Consider the following 13,007-nt stretch of genomic DNA (forward strand, 5'->3'; position numbering starts at 1 on the left):
ACATAATATAAACAGAATAAGATGAACTTTTTTTGAAGTGGGAGGTAAGCTTAAGTATAATGTCGTCCATTTTGTATAACCTGCAACTCTAAACAATTAGGCCATGGGCCAAGAGACATAAACGTTTAGGTTCGTACCCCAAATCTCAGGGCAAAAGTATCTTGGTTGATTTTAATACTTTAAAGGATGTTGATCACGATTTTAAATGTTACCAAGACCCAAAACCCGCAGTTTTCTTTAATTTTTACAAAACATGTTACTTTTTTACTGTTTTATTGTTCACTTCTAATGCCGCCCTTTTTAAAAATAAAAATCATGCTATACCACTATGACTCAGAGCCTCTAAAAAACATATATATGAAGTCATTTGACTTGTTTCCACAAAGTGAGGGGGAGAATTGGTAAGAAGAAAGAATTTCTGAGTTATTTTATCATCGGCAATGTTACCAAAGATTTACAGACTGTGGAAAGTTAAAAAGAGCTAGTGACAAAAAGAAAAACAGCAAAGAAGCAGGATCTGATCAGGTAAATACCTGCTCTAGAGTTATAGATGGTTATACAATTTTTTCACAAGCCAGCTATGGAAGACTAAATATTCTTAAATTCTTTGATTTTCTGTGTGAAAGTTAATGTTTGATGTTAAATTTGTTAAAATAAGCCCTTAATGTCTTAGGTTTCGGTTATACATTTTTATTTTTATTTGACAAAAGTAGTTCCTTAAGTTTTTTACCTACTGACCTAGAATGATGTTGTGTCAGTCAAACATCTACGTTCATCAGTAGTGTTGGTGCAAAGTCTGGTCATGTTTTACCAGCAGTATGTACATATTACAGTACTGTGAAAAGGTTTGTTAACATCGTGTTCGTATAACGAGCGTGGTGCACACGAACCACGATAAAATCGTGGTCTTTTTGTATAACAAACATTCAAACATTCTATCGTGGCCACCACGCTAATATTATTATCTCCACGAAGGATCGTGTGTCACACGATTATTTTCGCGAGCTCCACGATTTTTATAGCCAATATAATTTAATTTTTTTTTCTTTTTAAAAAAGTCTTTTATGAAAGTCAATTTGTTTGTTTCAGGTTTTATCAAGCTAAAAAAGCATATTCGTAGTTTTTGCTTGGTGTATACTATTTCGTCATGGACGCGATTGTATTTTTACGAAATGTCATTTGTCTAGAAAAATTAAATTTGTCTGTGCCGATAGAAATGCTTTTTTAGATCGCATTTTAAAAGTTTAAAAACGAAAAGCGGTGATAGAAATGTTTTTTTAGATCGCATTTTAAAAGTTTAAAAAGGAAAAGCGGCGATAGAAATGTTTTTTTTAGATCGCATTTTAAAATTTTAAAAACGCAAAGCGGCGATAGAAATGCTCTTTTAGATCGCATTTTAAAAGTTTATAAGCGAAAAGCGGCGATAGAAATGTTTTTTTAGATCACATTTTAAAAGTTTAAAAACGAGAAGCGGCGATAGAAATGTTTTTTTAGATCGCATTTTAAAAGTTTATAGACGAAAAGCGGCGATAAAAAATGTTTTTTAAGATCACATTTTGATTCACGAACAATTAAAATCTATTATGTAGCTAGCTTTATGACAACGAATTAAAACAACAAGTGTTAATTTATATTTTTGCCGTCAGTTTTTGATTTAATTGATAAACTAACAGTCTTTGTTGTTTTACAATAGCAGTTATCTATCGTGGAAGCCACGATGTAATATTTAATTTTCGTTCGTGTAGTCCACGAAACATGATCGTGAGGTCCACGATTGTTAAAAAAATACGCATCGTGGGCTATCGTGGTTCGTGCGCAACATGAAATAAACTCGAACCACGATGTCAACAAACCTTTTCACAGTACTGTATATGCAACAAGGAAACTATTAAAACCGTAAGTGCTTATATTGTTCTAATATGTTCTAATTAAGTCATTTTACATATATGAATGTGATGTTTTGAATAACAAAAGTGGAATTGTTTTATGTGTATTAAAATAAAACCTGATATTATAGTTTAATGCAACAATTTATTATAGTGGTATACTGTGCAAGCTGGGGAGTGGACAAGGTATGGTGGCATTGGAAGTAAGATATCATATGCCATGTTACAAAAGCTACCCCAAAATACTTTGGGTTGAAAAAAAGGAAAACATTGATGTATGAAAAATCATTCATGAAGTTTTGTGACAAGTAATCAACAAAAAGTTAGTTAATCAAGGAAAAATATATTTTTTAAAACATTTAACAATAGATTTGTGAAAATTGTTCAGACTGTAGAGCAATTAGATGCTTCCAACTACAAATCAGAGAGATAAAAGGCCCGTATACAACAGAGTTTTCCACATACTGTTTTTCATCAACCAAGTGTAAGAAATAGTAGTGAGTTAGTATTTTATGAAGTTATGGTTGCTGGAGATTTGAACTTATGGAAACAAATATTCAATCATCTAGTCAAGTTGAAGAAAGATGTAGTCAGTTAGAAGTAAATGAAAGTTTTGAAGGTAAGTTCTGCATGGTTTTAAGGTTCAATTCCTTTGCTCCACTTCACGTAATGTCTGGTGACAGTAATATAGGCATAATGCTGGGTGGCCCATTTCATGTAGAACAATGCATATATATGTAAATAGATGTAATATATACTTTGTTAAAGAAAGCAGTTTTTAAAAAATCCAGTAGAATTTAGTAACTTAGAATCAGAAAGAAAAAGGTAATATTGTTTAGGGTTGCTAAATGTGCCAAAAATTTGTGGAATTAGAATAAAGTCTTAAACAGTCTGTTATTAGAAAAGACATGTTCTATACAGGCCTATCAATAAGGGAAGAGCAATTGCTCTTGCTCACCCAAAGGCTCGCCCAATTCTGAGAAATGAGAAACTAGCTGAGCCATTAATTGCTCACCCAAATTTAAAAAAAAAATTCTGCCTGAGCAATATTAATTCATCTCACACGGAAATCAATGTCCTCTTTCTTATTATTTACAGTAAAAAAGAACTGAAATATATAAAAAAGATAAAATAACATAAATAAAAAAGACAATAATAAAATATGCGTTTATAATCTTATTCTATTTATTCACATTGCTCACCCAGTTTAAATTATTGTAACCTTGGGGGAGCGATTTATAGCTCTGGTGTTTTTTTCTTATTGATAGGCCTGTCTATACATAAAATTAAGCTATGGTCAAAGAAAGAAAAAGAAAATATGTTCATAATTAGAAGCTGCTAATTTTTACTAGTATATTTAAAAATACAGTAGAAGTATAGTATATAATCATATATACTTTAAGAAGAACTCCTCAGGCTTGTTATGAAGAGTATATAGTTCTTCTTTGGTATAAACATACTGTCTTATTTTTTAACAGAGATCATCAATGATCAACGGTGTCAACCTAATATTAAACGTGAGTTGTACTTGGTTGCTCTTAATTTGCGTGAGTTATTGAAAAATGCTCCAAAATTCACTAAAGCATGGCCACCTACATCAGAAGAATTCAATATAAATGCTGTAAAAGATTCAATACCACCGTTGGTGTATAACTTTGTTGCATGGGCAACTGGTAAAAGTGACCCACCGTGATTACACAATTCTAAAACTGACCAAAGATGAGAATGTTGTAATGGCTATTGCACAAGATTTGATATATCACGAAAGTAATGGACGGAATCCAACCCTAAAATCCATGGCACTTGTCATGGGCTGTTCGACAGATTACTGGTAGTGAGCGTCTTATCAGAATTTTAAATGGATTTGGACATTGTGTTTCACACTCTTCTGTTCTGAGACATGACACTGCATTAGTTGAACGTATTTTGGACATCTTCCCTTTCAAAGTTAATTCAATTATCAGATTTCATGCATTTTCATGCATGATACAATAAACTCATTTGTTGTATAAACAATCCGGAATTCAAAATTTTAAGCAATAGCTAAATAATTTTTCAGGAGAAAACAAGTGGTAATTAAAACAAATTCTGTTAAAATACACAATTCCTCTACATGCCCAATTTGTTTTTCTCTAATGTAAAGACAATCTGCAAAAAATCAAATGTTCTTAAAAGAGTGTAGTGACTCGAAAATATAAATACACTTTTAATTTTTAACTCATCTTCCAGGTTGCGATACCGCCAGCTGCTTTTACGGCAAGGGGAAGTAAAAGTGCTGGCAAAATATCGATAACACACGATCTGCTTTTTCCATTAGATTATTTTACTTATAATTAAGCTACTTACTGACCTTTTTGTATTTTTCAGTCGATATACATGAAAATAATATTAGGTACAAGAAAAAATAATATTAGGTACAAGCAAAAATAAAAAACTGATATAAGGGATGCTGGAGATTTCAGTTCATTGAAAAGTTCTCGATACGACCCGATAATTAAATATTTACCTAGTTTTTCAAGGCTATAAAAATTTTGGGTGTATTAATATTTATATTGTGTTAACATGTATTTTTTAATTTTTTAAACTATAGCTAGCTATATTACAAAGAAATACTTTAAAAAGCACTTAGCTAACACAATAAAACACAATAACACACGAATAATGTATTTTTGATGCTCAATTTCTCGAAAACTATGGGGTTACCAGCTTGGTAACATTTATTTTTGAATTCAGTATGTTTAAAATCGCTAATTTATATATAGATACTTTTGTCCCGAGATTTGGGGTACGAAACCTTTTTTCAGAGCTTTTAAGACAGATTGGCCCACGGCCTAAATATAATATAAAAGAATATAAATGTAGCAACTGCTAGCTACATAAATAGGTTGGTGTCAATGTAACTATCAGGACAATGAAATTAAAAAAGAAAACTATGTTTAAAAACAAGAACTGTGGCTAACTCTTGACTTCCACAGAGTTTTCCCGCTTCCTTGCGTCTATAGGCTGCGCGATGTCTGACTAGCACAGTGCCAAGTTAGGTAATTTACAGAACGCGAAAAATATTGCTCAAGATGGTGTAGATAACAACACGGGTTGGAACAAACACTATCAAACTAGATAGATAGATAGATAGATAGATGTGCATATTTTACATGGCTAGCCTCACAAATATCAAGAGATATACCCTGTCTATTATTTCCAGGAGGGGCCATGGGGTAGATGGAGAGTCCTAGAGTATTTAATGCTCATTTTGAGCTACGCAGACCCAATTAGAGCCCGCGCTCTACTAGACAACTCCCGGCAACATCCAACGGCCCACACAGTGTGCCATCTTCCCAATTTCCCTCACATGGCTTGGGTTAACCCGGGGCTATGGTAACATTCACTCGCCCATGTTGAATCGCCGTCAAGAGGAATCGAACCCTGGTCTCCCGCACAGAGTACGAGAGCTATAACTACTAATCTACGGCGCCAAAAACTAGCCTTTTACAGGAGTAACATCACCATTGGATTGAACTTAAGGTTTAACGTTTTATATAGACATAGAAAAGCATAGCATACTTACAGTTAAAAACTCAGTAGTACCATCTAGGTGGAGAATAGAGCTCTCTTGAGGCCGGTTTCCACTCATTCGCTTTAGTCGCGCGACTCTAGCAAATAGATATCTGAGCATGCGCAAAATCTATTTTTGAACATTTACGCAACCCTCTGTTGGTCGCGCGAATGGTCGCCAGAAGTTCAAACTTTTTAAACTACCAAGCGAATAAAAAATAATTTAACCAATCAGAAGCCGCTATTTATCAAGAATTTAAAACATTGAAGTCATAATGGCAGATGTGGGTCTATGACACAGAAACGAGATGGAATTTCAGCAACTGGTGTCATTCTAAATTGGCCAAAAAAGAATTCTCTATCAAATAGTCGCATGTCATTTACAAGCAGGTGGTATCCTCCTTTCGTTTTCCTCTCCAAATAAATCTTGCGCACCCAAAATCGTCTGGCTTTCTTTTTCTTAGCATATTTTCGTCTGAATCGTCTTCTCAAAAGCAAAAGAATTATAATTTGCCTTCCAGTAAAAGCCATCTGCATTAATAATTTAGAAAAATTCTTCATCGCGTGTTTGACATGCTTGTTCCGATATTCAGCCATTTTTGTTTATGTTTGTTGTCAAGTGGAAACGGCATTCGCTTGGTCGCGCTATTCGCGCGACTTATTCGCGCTACCAAAGAGAATGACTGGAAACCGGCCTTTAAGTGAGGCTAAAGGACAAAATGAGAAACAGAAAAAGAAAGCAAATTTACGCAATAATCTCGCAACTCTCTCCATCTGAGAGGCTGAAATTCCACGCTTATTCGCGGAATTCCTGTTCATAATGGTACACTAAGCAGCTACTGATCTGCAAACAGGAACTAGAAACTACTTTCTCTAGTTTTTATTTACATAATGGATGAATGAGAGTTTTTGAAATTATGAAAAAATAAACTATTAAATTTTAAAAGGACTGAAAGGTTAGTTTTTTATGTATTGCTATACTTGTTTTACTTTTAACAAGTAGAAAATTAAAAAAGAGTTGACTGGGATTGAGAATAATCATTCATTTTTTCGGTGTTGACTAGCTAGTTGTTAGTTATGGTGCAGTTTACCAACCAGAACGGATTTAAGTATGTAAATCTTACGTATATATTCACTTCACTTTTCTTTATTATCTTTTATAGCTATATACCACTTTTCTTTTATCACTTTTCTTAGCTATTGTTTTAGATAGCTAGCTATAGCTAGCTATGTAAAGATTTCATTTTATAGTTAGCTAACACAGCTAGCTAAGGTATTTTTTATTGTATGTTTTTTAGAGTGTGTTTTCAATACATCTAGCAAACTGACAGATGTAGCTACAGTTTTACACATTTTTAAATTTGAAATAAGAATCCAACCATCCAGCCATCAACGCGTGCCATTAAATCACCGATATTTAATGATAACTTTGACATGTTGTTTAAGGGATTGTCTCCGAGATCGTTTCAAAAAAAATCGTTTCATATCGTTTCATTTTTTAATTAGCCTAGCATGTGATACGAATTTGAAATGATTTTAAAGTAATGTTTAATTTTTTGAAATTGTTTCAAATCGTATGGAAATCGTTTCACTATTTTGTAAATTGTTTCATTAAAAACTAAAATTGTTTTATAATCGTTTCATAATTGTTTCAAGATTGTTTTATTATATTTACTTGAAATCGCTTCACATACCATAATTCATTTCAAAATCGTTTCAAAATCATTTCGATGTGTTTGTTTTACATTCTTTTTACATAAAAGAATAAAAAAATTATTAATCTCTCAATAAAACCTACACGCTGTCACGTAGGTAAATTTCTACATTGTAAAAAATCGCGTATCGAAAAAACATTTATATATATAGATTTGCTTATTTTTTAATTCATCTATTTTATTACTAAAGTTTTTTTCAATATGTAGCTCCTTTTTTATTTCATAAACTTATTCAAAACACACTACAATGACATCCAGAATGTTTCTTTTTATGTAAGTCTAAGTTTCCTTGACATAAAAATGAACAAAATAATTATCATGGATCGTCTGTAACGACAACGCATGGCATAATTATTCTAACATTCATAAAACTTTGTTATCTATTTATATCACAGCAATCACAGTGTGCATAATAAAATGAATTGCAGCAATGGGGAGAAGATAAGTTACCTGTGTCTTATTAATTGTATTTTTTAAATTTTTTGTACATTTTTGTGGCCACCTGTTGTTAAAAAGTAGCAAATATAAAAAAAGAAAAGAATATTTTTTTTCCGACTCAGTATATCAAAAATTTCGATCAAACATTAGGGTCGGTCAGGTGACTCTAACACCAAATATTCAATGCTCTTCGTATACGCTCAGAAGACTCTGCTGCTATAAAGGCTCTTCGTGATGCATGCATTACAGCAAGGTTATGGGCCATGGTTTTGCTTGAAACTGTGTCATTAATAGGTGGCAAATGATCAGTGAGGATGCAGGGATAGTCATGATTTTTACCATAAACAAGTTGATTTGGTGAGAATCCCTTGTTGTTTGATAAAGAATTCTTTGCACTTATAGCCCAGAATAGTACCTGATTGTGTGTACATTTTGTGTCTTCAATAATTTTTTTCAGCATTTCCTTAATCATACCATTGTGTCGTTCACATAGTCTTTTGACCAAGGACTTTCAGCTGCAGTTGTTGAAAACTCTATGTTAAACTGCTCACACATTTCTTCATACACTTTGTTAACAAATTCTCCAGCATTATCAGCTAGAAACTTCCTTGGTTGACCAAATCGGGCTAACCAAATTTCAAAAATAATATCTGTTATTACATCTTTGTCTTTCGTCTTTGTCACTTTTGCTGATGAAAATGTGGTAAAAACATCTATGATATGGATATATGGTAGCTGTTTAAATGTCCAAAATGAAGACACAGATGAAATAAATTGGCTAGATTTTAAAATATGTGTGTGTGTGACTGGCAACCAGTTGTTGAGACAAACGAAACTGAAGAAGTACTATTATCGACTCAAGCAACTGTTACAGATGAGGTCTTAAATGTAAAGTATAAAGAATTAGCCAATTGGGAGGACAACAAAGTTTTCTCCACCATAGAAGATAAGGGTCAATCTGCAATATCCACAAGATGGGTAGTCACAACAAAGAATGTAGAGGAATACAAAACAGTTAAAGCTCGTTTGGTCATAAGAGGTTTTGAAGAAGAAGAAGTCAAAAATCTTAATAAGGACTCCCCAACTTTTTCAAATGAAAGTCTTCGCATTGTACTTACGATGTTAGGGATCGTCTCAAAATGTTCGTATGTTTTTTCGTATAATTATATGAACGCTACGTACTTCGTTTCGTGAAACGAATGTCATACGAAGTGCTTCGTTTAAAATAAAAAATGTAAACAAAGTTTATACGAACTTTTTTAATATATGATACGAACTTAAACGAAGTTTTTCATCATACAAAATATAATGATATGAACTTTGAACAAAGTAAGTTGCTATACGATCTTGAAACAAACTTCAAAAGTACCAGCGTAATTACGCATAATTATTTCAATACGAAACCAGAAACAAAAGAATTAAATGATTTTTTTTAAAAGACGAAAAGAAATGATACAAACTTTAAACGAAACCAGAAATAAAAAAAGTAAAATATACGGGGTTGACTTAATTGATCTCTTAGCTTTTACGATTTCGTTTTCTTGACTTTTAAACGATCTACGGCGATCTTTTCGCTTTCTACGATCTCGTTTTCATGATTTTTAAACGATCTACAGCGATCTTTCCGTTTTCTAGGATCCTGTTTTCATGATTTTTAAACGATCTATGGCGATCTTTTCGCTTTTTATGATCTTGTTTTCATGATTTTTAAACGATCTACAGCGATCTTTTGGTTTTCTACGATCCCGTTTTCATGAACTTTAAACGATCTACAGCTATCTTTTTTTTTGATTTCTACGATCCTGTTTTCATGATTTTTAAACGATCTACAGAGATGTTTTTGCTTTCTACGATGCCGTGGAGACGATCCCTAAAGACCCTAGATAATAAATCCAATTAAAATAAACTAAGTTCGTATAACGAAACGAACTTTATAATTGTTGAAAAAAATTGAATATAAAACTATAGATAATAGTCCAATTATAATAAACGAACTTCGTATAAGCAAATTTTTATACAAACTTCTTTAAAAATGATACAAATACATATATACAAACTTTATTTTAATTGATACGAACTTTATACGAACTTGTTATTTTGATGATACAAAAAAGTTCGTATTAAAAATAAAATGATACGAAAGATTTAATAAATCGATACAAAGTTTTTTTTACGAATTATACGAATTACATACGAACATTTTGAGACGGTCCCTTAGCAGCCTATGAATGGGAATGTCACACCTTAGATGTCAAGATGGCATTTCTTCAAGGCAACCAGATTGACAGAGAGGTTATCATAATGCCCCCCAAGGAAGCAAATACAACAGGTGTGTTCTGGAAACTAAATAAAGTTGTATACTGCCTTGCTGATGCTTCAAGAGCTTGGTATCTACGTGTGAAGGAAGAGCTAATCGGCTTGGGGTTGAGAATGTCTTTATTTGATGAAGCATTATTTTATTGGATTCAAGATAACTGCTGCCAAGGACTGATTGTAATACATGTTGATGATTTTCTATGGGGAGGATCCCATAATTTTCAAGTGAAGGTCATTTCGCCTATCAGAGAAACTTTTCTCATTGGATCTGAAGATTACTCCAATTTCAAATATGTTGGTGTCAATATACAACAATCTTATGGTTCTATTAACTATGACTAAAAGAACTATGTGGAAGGTATGGAACTGGTCAAGATTCAAAACACAACAGACAGACATCGACAACTATCACATGAAGAACAATCGAACTTCCGATGTATTTGTGGGCAACTAAACTGGATGTCATCACAATCAAGGCCTGACATTTCATTTAATGTGTGCCAGCTAAGCACAAAATAAACTGTGCAGTAGTTGATGATGTCATGAGAGCCAACAAAGTGATAAAGAAGTTGAAATTGGATCCCAACATTTTCTTGAAATTTTGGAAACTTAAGCTTCCATTACAACTGATCTTATATTCTGATGCTTCATTTGGGAACCTTCAAGATGGCAACTCTCAAAGTGGAATTTTTATTTTCTGAAAGGTGTTGAGAATCTTATGGCACCTATGACATGGCAGTCTAAAAAGATTAAGAAAGTTGGGCGTAGCACTCTGGCTGCTGAGACACTAGCTCTTGTTAATGGTATTGATACATACATATGGGTGAAGAATGTGATAAATGAAGTGTTGAATTCTTATCTAGAAGGCATCTTATGTCATACAGTTAACAAATCATTGTTTGAAGCTGCCCATTCAACAAAGTTTTTGGAAGACAAACGGTTAAGGGTTGATATGGCGTGTTAACAAAACAAGGAGCAAATAGCACACTCTTAATGAATGTGCTACAGTGGGGTCATGAAGAATAATAGTGACCAATTAAATGTTGAGTTATGAAAATTTGAATATTGTGTTCAAAAATTAATTTTTATGTTTAAATTCCACACAAGTAATCACACGAGGAAAGAGAGATACATGTAGTGATGACTTAACCAAGACTAGTACAGTAGAGGGTTTTGGTGAAAAGCCAGTTTTGCCCCTAGACCACTGTACTAACGAGTAGGAGTCGCTATAAAATCCTCTCACATTCGAATAACCAACTGAACGCCAAACAGAAAGCAAATAGAGGGAGATTGTTGATCTTCTATCTAGGCGATTACTAATAAGAATCACTTTGTGGTGGGGTTTTAATTGTGTTGAACCAGTATCATTGGTAATTTGTTGTGTTTAGTCAAAGTGGTGTTCCATAGTGTTGAGGTGAATCAATCACACTAATTTAGCGTTGCGTTACAAACAGAAAGAACTATTGCGAAGGAAACCTACAGGTTAGTCTTATATATATATATACATATTATATTCAACAGTGACGTCCACCCAATTTATTTTGCTATACATATAATATAGCTATAGAAAAAATCTTTGCACAGATTAATTTTTGGGGAATAGCACTATAGAGTTGGTTCGGCTATATACCTTCAGAGTTTTTTTGTTCCGAAACCCACTGACTGCCGATCCTGTTAAGTACAGGTATGTTTATGCTGCATTGCAGCCTTTTTTTTAAGTGTGGCATAAATAGACACTGGGTATACAGCAAATATAACAATATGGTCAAAATCACCCATCCCTGGCGACTTCGCTCTAATTCGGGCACCCAATATTATGCTTAGTATGCATCTTACTTTGGTCATCCATAGCATTTTTTGCAGCTTTTAAGGATAATCGATGTAATGATTCTTGTTTTTTTTAGAAACTAAAAAAAGTTCAAAAACATTATTCAACATGATGTGTCTGCCGGGTAATACAAAAGCACAAAGATAGGCTTACTGTTTTCCTATTTATTTCGCCGGTACTAAGTTATTCACTAGGCAACCTCAAATGTACCAGGACAAAGACAGATTGCAATCGGAATTGCGGAAAACATTTTTTTAAATAAAACATATTTACATAAGAAATAATTAAAAAAAAACTATAAAAAAAGCTCTTTTCTTCATGCTGCTTCATTTATGGCATCTTTGCACTTCTTCCAAACTAAATTCTTCTCTGCAGCACCAATCACGTAAAGAGAAGAAGCATATTGTTCAATTAAATGTAGTCGATTAATATCTAATTCTTTTTTCCTTTCGAACCAGCGCAGTTTCCTTCTCTTCTTTCCTGCCTTGTGAACAATTGCTCAGAAAGATTTTTTGTGAAATTCGGAACAGATAACTACTTCCGATCCAGCATTTGTAACTCAGCAAAAGTAAAACTTGTTTTCATTGTCGTTTGAGATTCCACAGCAGCATTCGAAGACATTTTTGGGCTTAAGCAAAAGAAGGGTGCGTTGCTTCGACTCTGCTTGATCGGACTCACATGATGACTGCTATCGAAGAAAGATATTTTTCCCATCATTCTCTCTTGATTGCTGATTATTTGTTCAAGCAGCGACTGTATGTTTGTTTGATTTTTTTCCAATTGTTCCAATCTATCATTAAAACGCTCCATCACTACATCATGTGTCTAAAGACAAAAGAAAATGTTTAGTTTCACTAATACTTACAACTTTTTCTGATGTAAGAAACAATTATTTTAAAAAATTAATAAACTACAATGATGGAACAACGTTGTTTGGCAATGATGCACATGTTGAAAAGTTAATAATGCTACATACACTAAATTCCAATTGTGATCCTTGGTGGATATGTTCTTGTATTGTTGTTGAATGATGAGTATCATTAACAGGTGGCTGTAACTCCTCCACAGTGCTTTTATGCACAACATATATGGCCTCTGGTACATTAAGTTCACGTAGTAGACTGTTTGTGTCATTAACAACGCAACTTAAATATTCAATACTTTTATTTAAATTTTCAGGTGGGGAAGAAGGTGTTTGTAATTGTAATTGATGGTCCGCAACTGCCCCAACTTTGATTACTACAGCCTAAGAAGATAATTAATTAAATTAAG

General features: G+C 33.1%; 1 protein-coding gene across 1 annotated transcript in view; it reads left to right on the plus strand.

Annotated features, from left to right (window-relative positions):
* Positions 1–6,193: 6,193 nt before the first annotated feature.
* LOC130642032 (mucosa-associated lymphoid tissue lymphoma translocation protein 1-like) overlaps positions 6,194–13,007 on the plus strand; it is a 31,175-nt gene continuing 24,361 nt past the window's right edge. Inside the window, exon 1 of the mRNA XM_057449102.1 lies at positions 6,194–6,394. The gene's annotated coding sequence lies outside the window, so the exon portion shown is untranslated. The remainder of the gene's footprint in view (positions 6,395–13,007) is intronic.

Source organism: Hydractinia symbiolongicarpus, chromosome 1, assembly GCF_029227915.1.
Source record: "Hydractinia symbiolongicarpus strain clone_291-10 chromosome 1, HSymV2.1, whole genome shotgun sequence".
Lineage (NCBI taxonomy): Eukaryota > Metazoa > Cnidaria > Hydrozoa > Anthoathecata > Hydractiniidae > Hydractinia > Hydractinia symbiolongicarpus.